General features: G+C 36.9%; 1 protein-coding gene across 8 annotated transcripts in view; it reads right to left on the reverse strand.

Moving 5' to 3' along the window:
* The window catches only part of Ten-a (tenascin accessory), a 149,661-nt gene that overhangs the window by 113,862 nt on the left and 10,714 nt on the right, over positions 1-25,085 (reverse strand). For 2 of the 8 annotated variants that reach the window (XM_017144037.3, XM_017144011.3), the window contains exon 1: positions 22,603-23,194. The exons of 2 other annotated variants lie outside the window; for them this stretch is intronic. The gene's annotated coding sequence lies outside the window, so the exon portion shown is untranslated. Of the gene's footprint in view, positions 1-22,602; positions 23,195-25,085 lie in introns of those variants that run through there. 4 more of the 8 variants (XM_017144028.3, XM_017144021.3, XM_070219338.1 and 1 more) reach the window with 4 other exon arrangements.

The raw sequence follows: 25,085 nt of genomic DNA on the forward strand, positions 1-25,085 counted from the left end.
CCCCCCAACTCCCAACCCCCAACCCACAAATCCCCGATCCCAAGTTGTGTCAACAATTTTTGATTATTTATAAATAGACGAGTGAGTGAGAAAAGTATGCCGACGGCTCTCGAACATTTGCCACAAATGTCAGAAGTAATCATGATGGCCAACACGGCATTTCATTTGACATCGGGTTCCTTATTCCCTCTCCACCCAACGAAAACTCGCCCAGCAAAGCCAAAGGGTTGCCCAACAACATTTTTATGGTCGACGGGGCGAACACATATTTCTCTCCAAAAATGTTTCCAGTTTTTATGAGTGGGAAGTGTGCGTGCCACAAGAACAAGGGGATCTTGTGGCGAAGAAAATCAGAAAAATCGGTGGGGGAAAACGCACAGTCCATATAAAATATGCTTTTCCAATTAGCGTTTATTTGGTTTTTCATTTTCTGTTTTATGTTTGCCCAGATAAACAACCAAATACACAGTCTCGAATAATTAAAGAGCACTGGGAAAAAGGGCCTTGTTTTAATATATAAAAAAAACACGCCGGGATCAAATCGATACACCCGTATTGTTTTTACCATGCAATATTGGTCAAATTGATATTAAATAATATAATTTTTGTTGATTTCCCTCTCCCTGTGGAGATTCTCTGACATCGAAAAAATGTTTAAACAATCCATTTAATTTTCAATTAATTCCCATTTAATTTATATTTTATTATCATTTAATTCCCATTGGCTTCCCATTAAACCAAGTACTTATTTCTCTCAGTGTTTTGTGGAAAAGGGTGAGTGGGGAAAATCTTCAGTTGGCTGCCACTTGGGGGATTCGATTTGGGGCCAAAGCTAATTGGCCAAAAGCCATTGGTGGCGAGTGTCACACAAGAGATCATGATGCATCAAACAGCTGGCATTTTTCCAGCTGAGGAAGATTTTCCACTACGATCGTTGGGATTCGACGAGTTCAAGTATCTTTTTCCAAGAAGATCACTCAAAATAATCATGGGACTTGCAGCGAAAGCTCTTGTCACGATCGTTTCGTTTATGGAATTGGGAGCAATCGAACAGATTGTTTCTTTTTTTCGGTTTTTGAGGGGGTGAACTAGGAAAAAGCTGAGAAAATGTCTAGAGATTCATATTCCATAAGGCCATAACTGGATTATGAACTTATGGGCTGGGGAAACACTGATTATAGTGGGTATAAATGTTGATCCGCCTTGATAATTCCATTGGCGATTCCAGATACCATTCACCATATACCAGATTTCTGTTTTAAGACTCCATTCCTCAATGGCAATGACGCACATGATCGCCCAGAAAGTCGGGTATGGTATGGTATCCTACTATCCCCCCTTTTGCAGTCTCACATAAATTAACGCCCCTGTCATAAGTGTACGTATGTATATATCCATTGTGCATTTCAAGGTCTGGGGATATTGTGGGTTATACGCTACATGCATCCAGAAACCGCACGCACGCGTCTCGGGGCGTAATGATTCCCCCTTTTCCGTTTTCCCATTTTTGTTTAAATATTTTGCGTGCCTCGAGATTTATGTTGGTGTGTTTTGTGCTGTTGCTGCAACAACAACAATTGCAGCAGGGAAGCCGCATTTATTTGTCTTGAAAGTTTTATTGCTTTTAAATTTATGGCCTGCTCTCCTTTCCTTTTTTTTCCTTCTGATTCTGATGATCATGTCACAGGGCGAGTGTTCACACCTACATAATTACGAAGAAGATACGAAAATACATAGGGGCACATCTGCTGATTGACTTTTGGGTCTTCGAAGGGACACTCTTAGTTTTACGACCCTAAAACTGATTTTGGGATCCCCAGATTTCGTACAAATGAATACAGAATTTTAAAAATTAAATCTAAAATTTCTTTAAACTTTTTACACACATCCTATGATTGAGTGTCTTTGGTTTTTCGGGTTTTGGTTCTGGGTCTCGATTATGAGCTGCCTGGAGATTTTCTGCTTATTTTCCGGGGTTAAATGGCAAAAACTTTTGCTTAGCTATCCCAGACACACACAAGAAAGTGTGGAGCTCGTCAAATGTCAGGGTTCTTTTCTCGAAGCCCGGTTCTTCGCCCTCGCTGATAAGTTATCATGGCCAAAACAGAGACATCCACCTCCTGGGGCGTTGCTCTCCTCTCCTTTACATTTCAATGAGATTAAAATCTTTGAAGACATTTTATAAACATGAAAAATGTGCGTCAACTAAACTAAAAATAACAAAAGCCCCGGAACGTTAACAACGGCAAAAGACAAAAGACAAAGAAAGCCAAAAAGTTTTTAAGCAAAATGTGGGGGAGGTTACTGCCCTGCTTTCTTCAGAAAATGTTAATATTTATTGAAAGCATAAAATAGAAACGCGACACAAACAAAGTTTTTTGAGCCGCGTCTCCTTAACCTTCCCTAGATTTTCCTTTATTTTCTCCGTATTTTTTTGCTACTGCTCCTGCTTTTTATTATAAAAAAATTATACAGGGGAAAAAAAGTAAAGTGCACACACATAAGCCTGCATAGACATCATAAAAAAGTTAAGCTCAAGATACAAAGACTCAGATACAGATACACACACACACATGCACACACAACAAAAGAGCAATTTGTTATTTAATGAAACTGAAAATGAAATAAACTCGCAGGCAAAAAGCCAGCAGACGAAAAAAAGGCAGAATGTATCTGTAAGATGAAAGCATTAACGCACAGAATGCTAATATCTTATGCACACACGCAGATACATTTACAGACTCAGCTGCAGATACAGATACAAAGATACAGATACGGATATATAGATACAGATATATGGGGCGCTTCTGGGGAATTACGACGGCCTATGAACTGAAACCGAAACTCAACTCAGAACTGAAGCTGAAATAGAAATGGAAATGGAAAAGGCAACAGAACTGAATCTGTCGTGTCTTTGATTATTATCTTAGTGCACTGAAGAAAAAGCGGATAATTTTGAATTTTATTTGTAAATTAAAATATTTCAATATTTTACAACTAATTGTATTTATTTTTGATAATTATTTTTATTTAAAATATTTTAAAATATACAAAAAAAATTAAATATATTAAATATATATAATGGTTTATTTTTAATCCAGATTTTTTTTAATATTTATATTTTTTTATTATTACTTTTAGTTATTTTGATTATAATAAATTTCTTTCAGTGCATCTCAGCCCGCAATATGCGCCCATAAAACCCAAAACACACACATGGTCACCCATTTATATCTGTATCTGCATCTCGCACATTAACAGAGGAGCAGAAAAAAGAAAATAAAGAGAATAAAGTTAAGCTAACAAAGCAAAGCGCCGAAACTCAACTCAAGAGAAGGTGGGAGCTACTCCTCTTTGGAATTTTCCGCACGGGAAAGGGAAAGGGGGCCCTAGGAAAATGTTTGGGGGGGATAAGTGAAAAATGTTGTATGGCAATTTCTGTCGTTTGCCTTTATGGATTAACAAAAAAAATCGCAGAAAAGGAAGGGCGAGCAAAATGTAATATATTTAAAATAAATAAACTCAACTTATCGATAACAAAACAATTATTAATTCCATGCTAATATATAGCTTACTTATTTATAATCCTAAATTTAAAATTACATTCATTAGAGGAGCGGTCATTGGATTTTATTTACAAATTAAGCAAATAAACTAATAGGCAAATCGATAATAACACACCATTTTATTAAGCCCCTCGAAATACGTATTTATGGCTTATTTATTCCCAAATTCGAAATTCACAAGCGTTGCAATTAACATTTAATGAATTTAAACAGCTTAATGGCCTGCACATGTAAATTCCCATTCCCACAGTTGAGGCCTCTTCAACAAAACAAAGAACTAAATCCCCCGGCCATTTGCCAACACTTGGCCAACACAGTTGATTGTGTAAATCATCGCATCTATCAATGATTCCCATCGATTTCGAATTCGAGCTAATTTCCACTTCCTCTTCGGCTGACACTTTTCCCCTTTTCCCCCCGAAACAACCCGTCAAAAGGGCTGAGACTGACTGACAGCTTGTTAGGAAAATACAAAATAAAAAAGCGTTGGGATGCATCTGCCGATCCAAACCGATCCGATCCACGACGATCTGATGATCTGCCCACACGAAACGAAACACCCAAAACGCAAGAGACCAAGCCCCAAGTAGTGACGATGATGACGACCATCGGAACCCTTTTTTTCGATGTCTACCTCCCACCCCTTCCTCCCAATTTTTCACCTCCACCCACACAAGCAGACTACACTGGAAAAAACAAAGAAATAATTCCTGATGAAATGGCTTATTGAAATTGTATAAATTATACTAAAATTATAATGAGGTCTAAAAATTATTAAATTTAAATAAATTCTAAAATATTAATAAAAAAAAGGTATCATTTATTTTTACATATTAATAAACATGTATTAGATGTTCGAGTTAAAAAAAATGGTACAAAATAAAAAACATTTTATTTCAAAGTTAAGAAACTTGAAACTTAAATTACCAAGTTACAAGTTCAACTAAAATAATCCCATACTTTCCTATAATTCCCATATTTTTCCTCTCTGCCGAGAGACACAAATAAGTAAAAGACTGTAACATTTATTTGTCGCTTCGGCAAGCACAGAAATTGGATGGATTCGATGGGGGTGGGGGTTAAATCCAAGGAAAGTTCCGCATCAGTTAACCGGCAACATTGTTGCATTTTAACAAGCCATTTTCGAAAAAGGCCCCACACATGGATCGTTAACGGAGCAGCACAACAGCTATAAGAAATGCCCCAACATATCTTTTTTTGATGGGGATCCCCATTATCCGATACGAAACGATCCGATCCTAAACTTGAGAACCTTGTAACTGGCTTAAAGATCTTGATCGGCTTATCGCCGTCGATCGTTTTGCATTCGAAATGAGATTCGAGTTGCGATCCACGGGTCTTCAAAGTATCTGTATCTTTGTATCTGCATATCCATCCGCGGCGACCGCCTGCGAAACGTTTTACACCCAATAAAGGCGTCAAGAGCGCCATAATAATTATCACAGACACAGGCCAACAACATTCCCATTCCCATTCTCAATTCTTCCTTTTCGCCGGGCGACTATTAAAAGCCAACAAAAACACAAAAACGACGGGGGCAAAATGCAGGGAAAAGCGAAGAAAAACCCCAAGATGCAGCCCATAAAATGAGCATGGTAAATAAAACAAAAGTTGCCAATGAAAAAAAAAAACAAAAATATGTAAACACGAAATAGTTGACTAAGTAAAATATGAAAGGGGGCAAAAAAAAGTGAAGATACTTGGGCAGAGATTTTCTGAGAATTAATTACACAGATACAAAATGTTTTGTGGCCAAAATCAGGAATGTTTTGAAGTTGAATAATATTTAGTTAATTTATATATTTATTTTAATTTATTTATACACAAAAAAGTGTTCTTTATATCTTCATGAATTATAAACCATAAATTATCTTGAATAACTGATTAAATTGTTATTAAAATAATATAAGGTTTATTTATATATTCATTTCAATCCCAAAATGTATGTAACTTTTTTATCAATAATTTTAAGTAAATATTTAAAATGAATTATAAACCTTAAGTGGTCTTTAAATAAGCTCTTAAATTAATAGTGAGTACTTTTTGGTATTTTTAAATGACTTTACGCCCCAAAAATCACTTACACCTCTGGGCTAGCTTCTCGAGCCGAACAAAAAAGTATCTGACAAGTGAAAAAGTATCTGGCAAATGAGCAGGTTGTGGGCGGGGCAGGGGGCGATAGGCAGGGCAGGTGGAGGCGAAAAAACTGGGGTGTTGATTGGCATGTTCGGAGATGCCGACTGCAATTAGGCGGCCAATGCACTTTGCCCATCCTCATCACAATTTCCCATTTCCATACACTTTTCTCGTGTATTTGGCAAGTTGATTTCCATTTTCATTAGCTGCCTTTTAGTTTTTTTCCCACTTTGCAATGAATGAACATTTTTGCGCGGATGGGGAAAAATGCAGCCCAGTTGGCCCGTAGAACTCACAACTTCTTGACAACCGAAAGACAAACGTGCAACAATAATTGGCGCACGGCCAGATATTCCAAGTCCATTGATGAAAAGCAGCCACAACAGCTAGAGATACAGATACGAATACGAATATATATGTATCTATGCAGATGAAGATACAGCAGATCTTTCGATTTAATTTTAGCCACTTGAATTTCCGCCGTTCTTCGGCGTTCGCCTTTACTTTTTTACGACCCCAACAACTCGACGGCGAGAAATGTTTACAAAATAGAAATAAGAAATAAGAGCATAAAATATTTTGTCGACTTCCGCTCGTAATCACCAATTAGTAATGCCATACTGACAAATATGCCAAACCGAAAAACTTGGACAAACAGCCGCTGGGATGATTGGATAAAATGTGAATGGGCGACAAAGGATGGGGGGATGATATATTATTTGTAATAAATTGCCGCTGGAAGCTGGAAGCTCCTGCAAATGGCCCCAAAACTTGGGTCACACTTTCATCATTAGTCAGCCTACAACGACTGCCACTGCGACTGCGGCCACTAAATTCAAATGAAATGAAATTTCAGCCCAGCATCTGCAAGATACAGATACAAAAGCACACACACAAAGATTCAGATACAAATACAGACACTTTGCGCATTGTCAAATCTAGCAAATCGAAGTGTATCCAATGGAACGCCAATTCCCCGGGGAGCAATTCACGCTTGGCCCTAAAAATGTATCTGTATCTGTGTATCTGTATCTTTTGCACCGAAATGAAACCAGAAGAAATTAAATAAAAATAGCAAAATGGCCGAAAGAAAAGCCTGCGATGGGCCAAAGGCGTTTATGCGTTAGCTCAGAAACAAAAATAAAGGAAAAACAATAAAAATGTAATCTTGAAAAATCAAGAAAATAAGCAAATTGGCTATTAAAAATGTTATATATTTATAATATTTTATAAGCGAATCGATGTTATTTTTTTTAAGATTTTGATGTTAATCCGTTCTGTGAGATCTTTTCAACTTGCCATTTTTTATGGGCTGACTTTTATATAGTAGATTAGATTTTCCATATTTATTATATATTTTTTGCTTCTGAGATAATTTTCTTTCTGCATTTTAATTGGACGCAAAAACATTGGAAAATGTGAAAAAATTGGTCATTAAAAATTTAATATGGGAAAATGTTTACCTTAACATTAACATTAACATTATTCGCCATTTAATCGTACGCATAAACATTGGCGAAAATTCGTTGGGTGAAAACTTTTAACATTTGGTTTTCCTTTGCATTTTCGCTCCATTTGGCTGCCTCTTTCGGGTTTCGCACTTCAATTGCTCCGCCCAGTCCTCTTACACACTCGCATTTTCACCCAAGCTGACCAATCAATCGATGTGTTTTCTCATACCCCCTCCCCTGAATTTTCCTTGGGTTTTCCCTTGATTTTTCGCGGGGCTTCTTCGCCCGCCTCCTTTTCAACTGTATACTCTGCAAAAGAAGAAAGATCAAAGCGGAAGAAATAGCCTGGGAAATGAGCTCAAGTGTTTGGTCTCCTCTTTGATTTCTCGAGTGGGTGTGTGGGTGTGTGCGTGTGTTTTCCCTCTTGGAAAAACGTGAAGAGTCGCCATACTTTTCTGACTTTTCCCTGGGCTTCTAATACGCGTCGCGTTCTTGTTTCACTTTCACAGATTAATTGACAATTGTCTCAATCGCATTGATTGATGTCTTTTTAGCTGAGAAAACTTTTCCTCGCTTTCCTCGGTTTTCCAAAAGTGCACGCAAAAATCTTGTTAAGTCTTGTGTTCTGCGGCTTGTTTGTTGTGGGTTTTTCGGTTCTAAAAGCTGACTGCACCGCGATATAAATTAATGAAAAGCGCTTAAGCGTCTGGCTGGAGATATATATACCATACCAAAGCATGCATAATATATATATTTCGTGTGCTGAAGGAAAGGAAAGTTGCCGTAAAGTTCGATGTGCGGTTGGGATAATCTTTGCACAGCCACAGAACGAGAAACGGACGGAAAACAGGGGCAATTCGGTTTTCAGTTTTCAGCTTTCGGTTTTCGGCAACAAGAAACACTCAATGGAAATTAAAGCAATTTCCTGTAGCAATTTGAAGATGCTAAATTAAAACACAAACGACGGCGGAGCGAGAGATACTCTACATCCATCTGCATGCCGCCATTTGGCAAATCCGGCAGATATAGATACAAATACAAATTCAGATACAGATACACCGCACAAACAAGTATGCTACGACCGCCATTCATAGATATTTAATTAGCCGAGTGCCGGGCGTTAGAAGGAGACAGGCAGCGAGTGAGCGAGCGAGACAGCCGGCTTGTAAATTGGCAATAATCTCAAACCGAATCTGTGCACTGGCAGAAAAACCTAGTATCAAAAGAAAACTTTGATAATAATAATGTAATATTAATTACATTAAGGACCATAAAACATCGATTATCAATATTTTCTGCAGAAAGTTTGAAAAAGGTGTTATCTACCAATAATTCGATTTATTAAAAATATTTATCGATTGTTTTGATAAATAAATTAGATTTTTTATTAAATATTGAACTATTATTGATATTTTCTGCAGTAAATTTTAAAAAGATTTTAACTATAAATAATTATATTTATTAAAAATAACTATCGATAGATTTATTACCTACATAAATATCATTTTTTAAGTGACGATATTTACATCAAGCAACCCTGCAAATACAATATTATTTTGATATATCGATATTTACCGGAATCCCTTAAATCAGCAAAAATAATCATTAAATATCGATATTAATTATGGAACTTCTTATATTAAGATGGGACTTTTTCCTAGAAACTTCATTTAGGAACGTAGTTTTTTTGCAGTGCACTTGGTGCACAGAGCAAAGCAACCGAGAGGCAGTGTCATCCGCAAAACCGAAAAACGTCAAGAGACGGCAGCGACAACAAAGTAAATGAAGATGAGCACTTCCTGCAACAAAAGCGACAACAACTGAGCTGAGGAGGAAAGACGGTGGGGGAGGGGGGAAAGCGGTAGGCGGGGGAAAATGAGGGAAATGCGGCGGCCGGGGCACACACGAAACATTTTTAATCGAGTGCAACGCCATGAATGAGCAGAAGTTGGATCGGAAGAGCAGCCGAGGAGCTGAAGAGCCGCAGAGCCCATTTGTTTGTGCACCCAATCCACCATATACACACATATATATGTACTGTATCTCTCAGATACTCGCGGTTTTTGTATCTTTTATACGAATGAGTTAAATGCTATGCTCGAGTTGAGTGAGTGATGCATCCCAGGGCGCATCCGTAAGATAAACAGGCGCAGCACGCAACGTTTAACTTTTCATTTGCAGCCCTTGCCGCATTTGCAAGTATCTCGGTATCTGTATCTTGTATTTTGTATCTGCACTCCGTATATAATTTGTATCTTGCAGCTTGTGGGTGCCGCGGCAAAGGTCACGGGCATGCTCCGCTGCATTGCCGAATGCCTCGTGCCCAAAAATCAAAAACAGCATGCCTACATTGAACAAATCATTAAAAATATTTAACGAAGGAATGCCGCTGTGAGATAATAAACAAACTGAATAATCTCAGCAATTAAGGCATTTTACAAATACCTTACAAATATTTGTGCATGCATTTTGGGTCAAAAAATAAAAATAATTACTTTTAAACTATTACAGGAAGAAAATAAAATTTTTAAAAATTGTAATGGTCCATGGAAAAAAAGAGTAAATGTAAACACTTTTAAATATAAATTCATATGTTCATATTTATATTTTTCAAAAATGTTTAAAGAAAAAAGGAAGCCAATATTTGAGAGCTACGAAAATACAAGTCAAACTTCAGTAGAAACTTTTGTGTCTTCTTCTGCCTCCTGCCCCCATCTTAAATTCGGTTTAAGCCAAGTTAAGAAGGGCGAAGAAGATAAGCGGAGAAGGTGCAGGGCAGGGCTATTCGTTTTTGGTGAAATGGTGAATCAAGTCGAGAAAACCCTCAAATTTCCAAATGATTTAACTTGCCAGACACTTCAATCGGCTCAGACTCTCTCTTAAAAACTGCTGAAAGTGAAGCTACTTCAAATGAATGTGCGTGATGTGAACCCCTTAGCCCCTTGGTCCCCTTAACCCACTGTCGCCCAACTACTTATCCCATAAAAAGCGATTGAAATAGTGAAATGAGACAGACGGCGGTGGGAGTTTCGTTGGGTTTTCAGTATTTTATCTGGGATGAGATGAGATGAGAAGAGGAGAAGAAGCTTTGGAGAAGAAATCTTCGCTCTGCGTATCAATTTGGGCACTAAGCACTGAGCCCATACGCAATTGAAGCCAATTGAAGCTAATAATTTGCTATTTAAATACGGGGACAACAAAGCACTGAACCCAAACCCAAGCTCGAGACACGGCTGCAATAGATACAGATACATTTATCTGAACTAGAAAAAAACCGGTACTTATCTCGGTTTAAAGATGGTAAAAATGTAAAGTAAAATAAAAAAGTAATAGTTATTTACCGGGGATTTTTTCCATTTAATAAAAAAATTGGTTTATTTTAGTAGCAGTATTAGATTTTTGTAAAATATCAAAACTATCATATCATACAGTTATCTGATCAGACAGAAAGAAAAAGCAGACGAATCGCAGTAAAATTTTATAATTAATTATAAATAATAGTTATTTTACCTTGTTTTTTCCATATATTAAAAAAATCAGTTCGTTTAAATATTTCCAAAAAAAATCTCAAAACTTTTCTCTCTGCATTTTAATGACTATGAGTAGGTAGTCTAGACTCCAGTGGGTAATTGCTGAATCAAATAGGGGTTACAAAGTGGATACCCATCTCTATTACCGGCATAGAAAAAAAAACAAAACCACAACAAAACATTTCACATTCCACAGCATGCGGAAGTTATGGAAGTTATGATCTCGCCCTCTTTATAAGGGCGAAAGTTATAGGGGGGATTACAATGGCTATTGTCTCTAATTTATTACTATTTATTATGGTAGATTATATAATATAGTAAATATATATTAGTTTAAATTTTCGTAGTTTTTAAAACAATTCCTGCTCGAATTTTCCTTTCCTTTCCATCGCCTGGAAAATTTCGCTCGGGGAGCTGCTGCATTTATTGCAGCTAAGGCATTTTCCTGCCCGAAATTTTCCCCGAGCTGCGAGCCTCGAAAGTTTGGCCCTAGCTTTATGAAATATTGTGTAGCGGCGAAATCTCATCGTCAGGCGAAATGCATTCCTTTCAGGGTGGGTGGTTTTGGGTTTTCCACGGGGTTTTTCCAGGGTGTTGGGCCTTATATAGCCGCTACAGTTGGCTGCCAAATTGAGACTCTCGCATTGGCACGCGTCTGCATTGCATTTGACCTCGTTTTCCTCTTCGAGCTTCTAAACTATGGTGCCATAAAGCTGGTTTTTCCTTTTTCTTGGCAGGCAAACACAAGCAGGGCATCAGCATTAAATTATATTTTATGCGCAAATTATTTAAGTTGAGCACAAAGTTGGGCAAAAATAGGAGCATTAAGCTCTGTCGACTACTGACTACTACAAATATATGTATATATCCCCGAAAATTCGGTGGCTCATTATTTGAGTTGCATTTTCCTCTCCTCTCTCCTCCTTTTTTCTATATTTTTTTCTTGGCTGATGGCCATGGCAAACAAAGCCATTAACTGGGCGGAAAAAAGGGGGCGGCAAAATGGGTTTGGCAATTGACTCTTTAGCTTTTGATTTCGCCCCTCGGAAAATGCATTGATGCGTTGCATTTTCTATTCCTTCTCCTATTTTTTTTTCGTTTTTGGTAATTTTTGTCCTTTTTTTTCTTTGTTTTTTGGCTGCAGCGTTTGGTTTTTAGTTTTTTTTGTTTTCATGCGAAAAGTTTTCAATTGCTCTGGCGTCACTTTTTGATTGCTTTGATGTGTTTTTCTCGCACATTTCCCCAGCCTCAATTCATGGCAAAAGTTTTTCGGCGCAGCGGCAGACGGACGGACAGAAAGTTTGCCGTGGAAGGACGAGGACGAGGATGAGTCCTGCGGACAGACAAAAGCTGAGAACTTTCGCTTTGATTTTCAAATATCTTCTCCGGCTGCATTTTCCTCATTTTCCTCGTACTTTTCTATATTTTTTCCTATTTTGGGTTTTGCATTTGCGGCGCCTTTCCACTTTCCACCACTCCTGATCCTGTGTGTGTGTGTGTTATCCTTGGCCTGACAGAAAAATGAAAGTTTAATGCGTTTGCCAAATACAATTTTCACATCTTTTTCCTTTTTTCACATCTCTCGCACGCACACAACACACACAATTTTTTCTTAGTTGAATTTAGTTTGGAAATTGAGTTTTTCCATTCGCGCCATGCTCTCTCCCTCTATCTTCTATCTCTTTCTATATAAATATATATATATCTTAATATATATATATATGTAAGTACTTTGTTGGCCGGAAAATGTGTGCGTCTGTGCGGAAATTGCATTTTTCACCCTCTCTTCTCATTCTGGCTTACTTTCTTGTACTGCGATTTTTTCCCCCTTTCGAATTTTATTTTTATTTTGCCAACTTTTTTTAGCGCATTATCCAAGGGCGCAAAAAAGGGAGGCGGAGGCCAGTGCAAGTTTAAATGGTTTAAAGTGCTTATAATGCAAATATTAAAAGAAGAAAGTTAAGCGAATGGAGCGCAAGAGCAATATAAAAGTTTAAATCGCAAAGGGTTAAAAAGTATCCGTTCTGGGTAATAAAAGAACACTTAATGCTGTCTTGACCCTAAATGATTTATTTTAAAGTAGAACAAATTTAAAACCTATCAAAATGTAGAAGAACATTTTAAAATCGGACCATGCGTTAAAAATATTGAAATGCAAGCAGTGCAAGCATTGCATTGTTTTTAAATATTTATTTCAGCCAAAAAGGACTAAAAATCTATTTCTATCTATTGGAAATTATTCAACTCATTGCTTACCTACCATATATCTTGTATAAATATTTTTGTTTACTCTGTTTACCCAGGGTTTGTTCATTATTTCTTTTGTTTACCCGTTTTCCAATGCCATTTCCATTTCCCTGACATAATCCCAACTTGATTTGCATAGACGCTCAATCAATTTTAATCAATCTGCCCTGTGGGGAATCGAAAACGACCCCCCTTTCGGTATCCAGCCAACCCCCTTTTAATGCTCAGCTAATTCCTTAATTCATTCCCATTCCCTTAACCCCCCTGGAAAAACCCGATATTGGCCGATACAAATTACGATTTCGTTTAGTTTTTAATTGAACATTTTTCGAAGCACAAAAGTCGAAGGAGGGCGGAGTGGAGTCCACACGCCCCGTTGATAAAGAAGGAAAAACCCACGTGGCTATTACGGGGAAAATATCGGGAAAACAAAACAAAACAAACAGAGAACGGAAAACGAAGAACGAAGAACGGAGGGAGTACATTTTAATCTACAAATTGAATTTCCCTACATGGACGAACGGATGGAAGGTCCTTTTAATTGCCGGCCGACTTGTTTACATTGGAACTGGGAAATGAGAACTGGGATGGTTCCGCCGAAGCCCCTTGGGCACCACCACGAATTTGTTGGCTGTCAAATAAAACAAGACGCATCAAATTATTTCAAATTTATCGCGCGACAAAGGTGTCCTGCTGCAAATATCCCGTCCTCTTCTGGCAGCTGGCGATTTTCAACCCTGCGACAGAATAGAGGACACGAAATCCACCCCGAGGCAATAAGAAAAACTATTGAAAATGTTGTCACAGCCCATTCGTATCTGTATATCTATGATATCTGGGCATCTATCGTATCTCAGGTAGAGATGGTATTTAGCCACAGATTCGTACCGCAAAATGACAGGCCAACCGACAATTAATGGCCATCCCAAAAGAACAGCTCGAATCGTAAATGTATCTAACACACAGAATGATATTTTGACACGCAGCAGCGGGCAAAACTTGCAATTAACTCGAACCCAAACCCAAACCAAAAACCCGAAAAAAAATAAAGAAAAACGAAACATAGATTGTGTATCTTTTGGCTTTTGTGCAATTGTGGGTTAATGGCACTTTAAACTGCGCTCCACACCGAAAAACCGCACAGGAAGTGGACGAGAGTGGAGCAGAGTAGCTGGGTAGCTGAGTATCTCGTGGATACGTTCTGTTCGGTTCTGTTCTGTCTTTGATTCATATTTGGCACGCAATAATGCAATCTACGAACTGAATGAAGAGAAGAGAACCAGAACCAAAAAGATAAAATCCAGATTTCTTTTCGTTGGCACCTTGAATCGGAGATTTTATATTGATAAACTAAACACTACCCTTTAAAATTCTAAATAAATATGCAATTTACTATGAAATTCTATGATATTATTTACTTTAGTTTTACAAATAGATAAATATACAATACTCGCATCTTACAGAATTTGAATTTGATATTTTATTGTGATGAACTATGTATTACTATGTATTAATAAAATATATTTAATTTACTGTTATATCGTATTGTTTACTTATTATTTTTATTCATTTACCTTCGTTCATGATTTAAAGAAGATTAAATCGAGAGATATTCGCATCTCACAGATATAATTTTCGAGCACCTTGAAAAGGAGATTTTTGTAGCTAGTATATGACTCAAAAGAAGGGCGTTGGGCTGTGGGCGTGGCCGCTATAAATCATAACGAATGGTGCAGAAATTAACGAAACGCGGAGAGCTTAAAATGCAATTTAGTCGATGCAATTAAGGGGCGACCATGACTCAGAGCCCCGACTTCCAAGGGCTACATAACCCTCTTTTTTTTGCCACGCCCCCTTCTGAGGGAGTCGACGGAGGGGGGAGCTCCAAGAAAGGGCCACGCCAAAGGAATACAAAAGCGTCGACTGATTTTTATCAACTAACCAAGCGTAACGCAGACAAACACTTCCTAAATCACTTGAGTGCTCCGTTCGCTCCTCTTCCTCGCGCTCTTGTCTATTTTATTTTACTTTATTTCATTTCGGAACAACCCCCAGAAGGCAGCGCTTCCTGTGCCACATAAAACATAAATTATTTAATTTTTTCCCTCTCTTACTTTGAGGGAGCTTGCTTGGTATATTTTCTTTTTCTTTTTGGGGAGCTGCCTTTGCTGCCTTATCGGAATTTTCGATGGCGACGGCGGCGGCGCTTAGAATTCGAAAATTATGAAACACTTCGTTTTCGGTTTGGTTTGGTTCGGTTCCTTGGTTCTCAACCAAATATATGACCATCTCCTTTGCCCTCGCCAGCTATCATTTACTTCATTAATTTCTTTATATTTATTTGGCTTTTGTTGGCTTTTTTTCGATAGAGAGAGAGGGATTTGCTTTCTGCACTCGAATTTCATTGGGCTTTGAGGCGGGGAGTATCGAATTCGGAGTATTGGCGAATTCAGCTGCGGGCGTCATCATAACAACTGGCATCGGGCTTCCAAAGATCTCGCACAAAAGGTTTCGGTAAGATGATCTCTTTAGGGATCCCCCAGAACACAGAGAGAAAAAAGTGGTTTTTACAAGTAATTATTATTAGAAAGTATAACTACAATGCTTTTATTTGTTTAAGGGTTATATTATAGAAATTAGTTTGTATTTTTCTCTCTGTACTTTTTAAACTGGCTTATAATACCTTTAAAAATTCTGGTATTTTTATTCTGAGTTAACGGATTGATTTCCTATGTTATATTATATTCCATGGGTTTGTTTCAGTTTTAATTTCATTGCTATTGAAACGCCACAATTAAAATGTACTTTAATTTTAATTTATTTAATACTATTTTTGAATACCAATATGATGTTTTGATGATAACAAAATAAAATGTGTAGCTTTGGGATTGGTTTACAAGCATTTCGATAACCAATTTCAAGCCATCTTCATTTGGGGATCTACTTATTTTAGGGGCATTTTTTCGCATCTAACTCCCCCGCACACAATTCAATCAAACTTTGGCAAGGAGGCCAAACTTTATGACACCCCGAACTTTCCTCCAAGAGGAAATGAAAAACTCGCGGCATATGAAGAAGGCCAAAAAGGAGAGAAGTCAAACGTTTTGCATGGGGAAATGGGCGAAAAAAGTCAGTCGAAAGAGACGGAGGATCAGAAGCGAAAGAGAGGGGTATAGGTGTAGGAGCAGCGACTGGAATAATAAATATTCAGTTTAAGTAAATGGGCTTTTATCGCGCATCTCTGGGGTGCCATAATTTGCCATTTTTGCCAGCCTGTCTGCGTTCTATTTTGTGCCCCTGCGTTTCCCAGGCTTTTCCTTCGCTTTTCCTTGGTTTTTCCTTTTTTTCTTTTTTCCGGAAAAAGGAAGAAGGGAAAAGAGAGCAGCCTGAACTGCCTGTAATTGATTCAACAAAACGACGCAAAGGTGCAAAAGGGAAACAAAAAGCGAAAACTTGGCGACGAGGCAACAACAATTATACGCATAATATATTTTCAGTCATAAATATGCAATGTGTAGGTATATATATACGTATATACGTAAACAAACACGCGTGTACTTTGGAAAATAAAAATTATCAAAACCAAAGTCACGCTCAGAGCTGCAAAAAAAAAAAAAAAGAAAGACCTAAAGAAAAACATTGCCCATAAAATGTGAAAAATTTGCCCTGGCATCTTTTGTTTCAGCTTCCTCGCTTCTTTTTTGGTTGCTTTTTTTTTGGGGCGAAGGCAAATCACTTCAGCGAAGGAGAGGCAACAATTTAGCTCATTTATTTTTATACATTTTAAGAAACAATAAACCAACGGCCCATAAAACACAAGCCACCAAATGAAAATGATTTAAGGCGCACGAGAATTATTTCCTTGGAAAAGTTCAACAAAATAATTGCAGCGTTTTGTTGGATTTCGTTTTTCCCGCCGGTGATTTATATTACCAAGTGCGTTTCCATGGCCCCAACCAGAGTTGTTAAGCGTCCGGTTTCCAGGAAAAGTTATTCACAAAAATTGTAGAAAAAGCTCTATTACTTAGCTAGATATTTGCCGTGAAAATATAGCTTAGGCAATCTTAACTGAGTTGAATAACTTTTTCCAACACTGTTTTTCCACACTCTTGCAATCAGTGTTGCACAACTATTTGGAACGCATTCATGAGCTTTGGCAAACATAGATATTTGCCTTGCCATCCTGAGTTGGAAATATAATTTGAACAATCCTAACTCCGTAGCCTCTTTACTTTCTGCACTTTTGCAAAAGCAAGCAGTGTTGTACAACTATTTAGAACGCATTCATGAACTTTGGCAACATGGCGCCGTGTTGGCTGTCACTTTTAGCAAACTGGCAATGGAATGGAATTGAATTAAGCCTGCTTTGGCCATCCAATTAGTTGTCCCCGTTTTTAAAGCCAAGCGGACAGGACAGGGAATTTGTCGAGCGGCCCAACTAAAAGAACTGGCATTAGTAGAAAGTGGAAACGGGAGTTTGGCAACCCCGCACTATGCATCGCTGTCATTTAATGAGTTTTCAGCGCACTATTTTCGTGCAGCAAAAGCCTTTCCTTGTCAGCCTTTAAATCTAGATATATATACGTATATATATGGGTTTATTTATTTGGCTCTGGATTTTTAGCGACAGGATGCTGAGCTGGGAATGTTGAAACTTGAAATTTAATTATGCCGCCTGCGTTTCGTTTCGTTTCGCTTCGGTTTGTTTTTACTGCCGCTCCTGCGACGACGACGATTTGCCTGCAACATCTTGAGATGCAGGCGAAAACACACAGCAGCCACAGCCACTTGACTTCTGGAGTGGCACTTTTCCCTGGCATTTTCCCCTACCCCACTTTTCCTCACTTAAATGCTAAACACGCCAGGCAAATTAGCTCCTTGGGCCCCGCCCTTTAACCTCAACAGGTTTGCAAGGTGAGGAAAACCCTATCCCTAACCCAATTCCAATCGCAATCAGCTTTCCACACTCCTCACTTATCAAATATCCAAACTTCACAGCTCAAAATGATATTATTACTCGATTTGATTACGTTCTTGATTCGATTTCATCTAGGATTTCGTTTAATTGGTGTGGTGTCTCCGGGAAAAGCAATTTCGGTCTGAATCTGAATTCGGAATCGGAATCCGAAAGATTTACGATTTACGATGCACCCTTTATCACCCTCTTCTTTCTTTCCACACGCTCCAATTCATTTGAAAGCGATTTGTGTGGATTTATGGTTTGTTTGTCTCATTGGCAACTTGCTGCATAAATTTCCAATAATTATGGAAAATAAATCGCAGCTTTTGTAGTGCTGTGTAAATGCAAAATCAACAAGAACAACGCGAAATCAGTCAAGTATTTTCCTTCCATATAAATATTTAGTTTTTTTTTCAACCAGTTGTGCTGATTCACACAGGTAAGAAAGTGAAAAATGTTAAAAAAGACGGAGGGGGAACGAGAGGTGTGAAAACGGTTTTGGAGTAGAGTTGAGAGGATGGAGGATGGAGCACTCCTCGAGTGTTTGGAAAATAAACGATGTTGTCTATGACAAGGCATGACGGTAATGACCAACGCTGCTGGACCAGAGATTCAGCTCTGGCTCCTTCTTGGCCAAACCAACCTTCTCGACCATCTTCCATCTGCACAATCTGCTGCTTTTTTAGCCGCGTCATTGTTGCCAAGCTCCTCGGCAGCTTTGTTTTTGATTTACTTATACAAGAAACACTGGGATAAAATTCATAAAAGCAGAAAAATTAGGAAATTTTTAAATAAGAATATATAAGAAATAATAAGATATATTATTTAAATTATTTTATAATATTTTTCAAGTAATATACCTCTTTTTATCGGTTCTTATTGCCAATATAAGAAAAGCCAAAAATATATAAAATCAATGTATTCATTTAAATTAAATATTTTAAATGTTTTAAAGTCAAAAAATGAAGTTGCTCTAAGTAATTAGATTAGATATAATATTATATTCTTAACTGCTTTTTTTTTACTTTTTTTTAGTTTCTGTTTATTAGTTTCAATGTATTAATTTAAACTAAATATTACTTATATCAGAAATCATATCATATTTCGATAGGCTATTAAATATTACTTCTTAATTGTTTTTTTTTTTACTTTTTTCCCCATTTTTTTTGGCCAGTGTAATTTCGCACATATTTTTGCAGGCATATTTTTGTTTCGGGAATTTTTCAATTCAAGGTTTTGGCCCGGTGTGCTTCACACCTCTCTGAAAACTGAAAACCCAGTGTTTTTCTCCTTGTTTCCTCTTCCTTGGCTTTTTGTGCAGCATCATGGTCCCAGGCCCCGTGTTTCTGTTTCTGGGTTCCAGAGTTTCTGGGTTCCCGAGTTCCTCGGTTCCCCGAGTCCCTGAATTTCTCCGAGAGGCCGCCGACCGCCTGCCTGCCTGCTATCAATGGCAAAACCTTTTTGGATTGTTATTTTTGCTGTCTGCACTTGTGCGAGGAGCCTGAGATGGAGAAGTGGAAGTGGAAGGAGAATCGGGCTGACTGGCATCATAAATCATCTCAAGTGGCTGCCGCTGAGCCGCCGCCGCCGTTGCCAGCCCTCTAAATCCAGCTATTTCGGTTCTCTTGTATCTATAACTATAACAATTTGCAAGATACAGCGTAGCGTACACACGGCCATACACTCATCGCGCGGACTGTCAGTCAAGTCAGTCAACACTTTTGACATTCCCGCTGCACTAATTTGCGCACTTGAGCGTCTTATATTGTTGCCAGTTGGAAATGCTTGTGTTTTCGGGATACAATTTCCATTTCTGATGACTTAATCGGGGGCTCAAATGCCTCGAGACTCTTGTGCAGCCATATTTGAGGTCTAAAGTGCAGATAGACTATTTCTCAAAAATGTATAATGATGTAAAATGGTATCTATTATTATGATGGCTAACCATACCTTATAAAATGTCTTGCAAGAAATTTTTCTTTTAATGTTTCCAAATATTTTAGACAACCATTTGGAAAACCTTTTTATAATGGATTTTAGTAAACTACTGTAAACTGTTATTTATTATGATAAGTAATAAAAAATATTATTTGTTTAGCTATTGTATTTTCATTATTAAATCTAAGACTGATAAACGCGCATTCTGCGGCACCTTATTGAGTTTTTTCTTTCATCCTGAGATACAAATACATCTGTTGTGCCTCAGATACAATTTCCAATTCCAAAGGAGCCCTTTCTCACAGCTTAATCCCCGGGCACAGGTACCTCGAGATACTTGGATGCAACCATGAGATACAGATACATTTTCCTTTTCTTTTTGGTGGCGTTAAACTGACAACAGCTGTGCGGCACATTTGCGAAATAAAGAAGATAAAGGAGCAGGGAAAGAGGAATCGATAAAGATGCGGGGGAGGAGAATAAGGATTTCTGATTTCTGCACTTTTCGGGGCAGGTTATACGGTATATACCATCGTCTATAAGCCGCTTCTTCTCGATTTTATTGCCCCAGAAATGCGGCAACAGCGCCCAAAAAAAAGAAGGAAAACAGCTGCTGGAATTCCTAGCGATTGAGGTACCTTTTTCGCCCAGAGAAACCCGAGAAGATCGCGATGGAAATTGATATTTCGAATTGGTTAGAAAATTATGGGGGTTTTCAAGAGCAGTTCGTAAGGAATTTAATCTTAACCATTTGAAATCGTCTATTACTAATTAAGATATATTTTTTTTAAACATTCAAAAATGTTTAAGTTTTAAACTAGAGAAATAAATATTAATTTGGAATAATAAGTGTTATGAAACAGCACTTTTTTGTCATATCGAAATAAACGATTTATTTATAAGAACGATTTTCCCTTTACTATTTTTCAGTTTCTTGATTGAGAAACAAATCAACACAAGTCCGAAGTTAATCATTAAATGTATTTCACACATGTTAAAAAAATTTCGATTCCAAAATTTTCAATTGCTTATTTCTCTTAAAATAATTGATTTTTCAGACTTGACAAGCAAAAGTTCCCTTCTTATTGCTGGATTTATGGGCCATAAATATGCCAATCAATTAAGCTAAATTTTGAACAAAACTCCAGCTGATTGAATCGATCGTTTTCGGACTCTTTCAACAATTTGCTTAATTGCAAATCGCCACGAATCACTTCACAATGTCCCAGAAGAACAACAAAAAAAGGGGTAAAGGGGCGTCCCGGGAATTATTCTTGGTTCTCAAGATCGGCGGGGCATATAGGCTATATTGCTGTATACATATGCCTATAAATCCATCCGTTGATTGCCGTCGGCATTGATTTATGGCCACAAGCGGCGAAGATCGCGGATGCCAGCGCGATGGACAAAGATCCCCGAAGATACAAAGATACATTTTCGACAACACATGGCGAAGTTATAGGAAAAATAGAATATGGCTCTGCAATAACCATTTGCGTTTGTCCATTAAACAAATGTGCAAAAAAATAAACAAACCGGCACACAAATTGAGCAACATTTTCGAAGCGAAGCAAAAACATTAAACACACCAAGAGCACAGCAACTAATGAATATAAATTATTAACTATGTAGGCACTTTGGCTAATGTATTCTCCTCTTTTTTTCTGGGGTTTCCCCCATCATTTTTTACACACAATGTTATAATGGATGTTTAAAAAGGATGTCAAAGTGTTTCAAGTTGTCAAAATATAGGTTTACTGTGAGTTATTGGTTAAATGTCGGCTAATTTGTGTCTACAGTTGCGGGATTTATGAAGATTTAATGGTATTTTGTATTGTGTTTTTTAGGGAGTCTGTTATAGAACATTTTGATTTTTTATTTTCCAATAAAATATAATTATGAAGTCATTTTAGTATTCTTCATATTTCTATAATTTTTACTAAAAAATACTTTTACCAAATTGACTTTAAGTGATTTATGTTTTTAAATGACGTTGCACCTTTTGTTTTGGAAATATCAAGTGCTTTTCCCTAAATGAAGTTCCGAAATGTATTCCATTTTGAAAGACTTCTTTACTCCATGATAAATGTAAAATCTAAAAGAAATTTTACTATTTTTATCTATTTATATTTTTTTTATAAATTTTTAGATCATAAAGTTTATAGTATTTTGGTTTAACACTTGAAAAATGTAGGGAAAAAATCCTTTAATGGACCTTTTCAGCTAATAATTTTCTTTAAAATCTCTATAATAAACTTTGTTTTATTACTTCCCGCAACATTTGTTATCATTAATTTGCAAAATTAAACTTCTGTTGGTTCCAAACTAAAAACACGTATTATTCTAAGCCATTATAATAATAATGCACTTGTATTGTTTTAAAGAACCGTATATATTAGGTAACGGGGTTTTCCATTATTTTCCTTGTGCCGTTTCTGTGATTACACTTTTGTTATTTATTATTCCTGTTTTTCCCCCACAAAATACAATGTTTTCCCCTGGTTTTTCGCTATCTTTTTCCTTTTTTCGCGTTATTTTGCATTTTTGGCAATTTGCAGAAATAACAACAGCGAATGACGGGACAAAAGGATGAGAGAAAAAACACCGTTAGAATGTTGGTAAAAGCGTAACGTTGCACAAAGTTGTTGTTATTTGATGTTTTCCATTTTTTTCGACCCTTTTTTATGGGCCAAGGAAAAAGGAAAATGTTCTTTACATTGCGTTTTTTTAATTTATCATATAGAGTGACCTACATTTTGTTGTTGTTTTTTCTCCACAGCAATTGCAAAAGCACTTGCAATCTTAACAGTTGTTGTTGTTGTTGTTTTCTCTCGTGTTTGTTTTTATATGCTTTCGATTTTTTGTTTTATCCAAATAAAGATGCTGCTGTCAGTGGTTGTAATCCGTTTTTAAATTGATGTTTTCTTTTCGTTTTCAAGAAACTTGCATTTTTCTCAATGGTTTTGGTTTTGTTGTTTTGCGTTTGATTTATTTATGTTTTTTTTTTTAGCACTTTAGCACTTGAAAAAAAAGAGGTGACGACAATACAAAACATAGATTAAAAACAAATACACATATGTAACGGGAATAACGGGAGGGGAGCGAAATTAAAAGCGGTAAAATTCGAAAAAAGACAATAACAAATGTTCCGCAAAAATGCAAAATACACACACGCACACGTACACACATACATGCGAGGACAAGGCGCACACGTGTGCGAGCGAGAGGCAGCGATTCGCACGCGTTTACACGGAGCGGCATAAAAAAAACACACACCCGAAGTAGCGGCAAACGGTAAACGGCCGCGAAAGAACCGTTCGAGTTGGAGCTGAGTAGACGAATACTGAGGACTGCAATCGCGCTGTTTCCGGTTTTTGAAATTCGTATCTGGCCCAGTGTGACCAGCCGGGCGCCGCCTGGTATTTCTCACGGCCGCCGAAACGGTCACTCCTCGCTCTTTCGCGAGAGCAGCAGCGGCGAAGAGAGCGAAAGAGAGCGCTGGCGGAGAGTGGCGCTCTCTCGTTAACATTGGCACACGCAGTAACAGAAGTAAACACGATTCGCTAACATTCTGTTAGCCGCCACAGGTTTCTGTTGTTGTTTGCCTGCATTTCTTGTTGTTGCTAATTTACTTAACTCATTTTTGTTTTTGTTTCCAAAACAGCTGTTGGCTGTTTTTATCACGAAAAAAATACAAAAATAATTATATAAGTATTAAAAAAAAAAAAAAATTTTATTATAAAATTTTATTCTGTTATCCCTCAGATTTACTATAAATATTATCTAAGTGACAAATTTAATTTATAAACAAAATTAGTACAATTTTACATTTTCTCTTTTGTTATTTTTTCACATTTGTATCAAGTAAATAAATAAGAATAATAAATAACTGCTATAAAATGCTTGTCCTTTTAAAATCCTGTATAAAAGGTATTATTAAAACCTTAACTCGCAGTGAAAAACTCTTAAAAAATCCATAAACTCTGAAAAAATTCTACTAAAATATTGTTTATAATATTTATATAAATATTTTGCAATCTTTATATTTTCCTTAGTTCATTTATGCTTTCGGCTCGCTTACTGTTTTATGTAACTATTTACTTGGCTCTTAAAACTTCTCCCACTTCCTCTCTTATTTAGTTCTCTTTTGTGATTTTCTCTCCTCAACTTACTCTTTTCTTATTCCTCCTCCTGTTATCCTTCTTGTATAACAGTTATGTATAACAGTCACTCTTATATCCTTGAACAAAAAGGTGGCTGACTCGACTACTTTTCGGACAACAACTTGTTGAAGGATTTGCATTTTTATCTCATTTATTTGGCTTTGCCATAATGTTTAGGTTTTTACTTTGGCATCTTTATTTATTGTAATTTGCATTTTTTCGGTTTTTTTTGTTAAGCTCTGTGTGATTTTTTTGTGCTTGCCAAAGATTAATTATAAGAAATAAAAGGAGGAGTGTTATAAATGGCGATCGTAACTTGAGACGAAAATAAGGAAAAACAGTTACAACACATTTAAACACATTTTTCACAACCCCAAACGAAAACAAGAAGAAAAAACAATAATAATAAGGTCAATCAACGGACTCAGCGGGCGGCGACTGCGCTGCCGGCGTCGCTGTCAACAGCTGTCGCGCATGCGCATAAAAAAGGGAAAGAGACAGATATATGGAGAGAGGTGGTGAAATGTAGAATGCACACGGAAAAATTGTGCAATCATTTGCAATGTAAGTTTAATAAATATGCTACCGAATATTGACATATGTACCTACATTGGTAATTATCAATAATTTCTTATTTTTTTTTAAATATATATTTATATTTATATATTTATATTTTAAACTAAAAACTATTACAATAAATAATAAAATAATGAATTTCCATATTCAAAAATTAAATTTGTATACTTGCTCTAAATTGCTTTCTATCGAGGAACTGTAAAATAAATTACTTTTTTAAGGAAATACAGTTTTTATTTTCTTATCTTTTAAAATGAAATAAAATCAAACAAATTATTTTAGAAGAGAAATACAATTTACAGTAAATAATTTCTACTAAATGAAAAAATTTGAAACCGATCCTAAAAGTTTTATTCAGTGTACCAGCAGCAGATTAATTGCATAGTCGGCGGCGTGAATTTATGAATTTCCCATGAGTGATGGGATCTCACTCCAATTTTTTTTCAGCGCCACTTGAGAAAAAGGAAAAGCTGGGCAACATATTTTCAAATTTTGTT

This window comes from Drosophila takahashii, chromosome X (assembly GCF_030179915.1).
Source record: "Drosophila takahashii strain IR98-3 E-12201 chromosome X, DtakHiC1v2, whole genome shotgun sequence".
Taxonomy (NCBI): domain Eukaryota; kingdom Metazoa; phylum Arthropoda; class Insecta; order Diptera; family Drosophilidae; genus Drosophila; species Drosophila takahashii.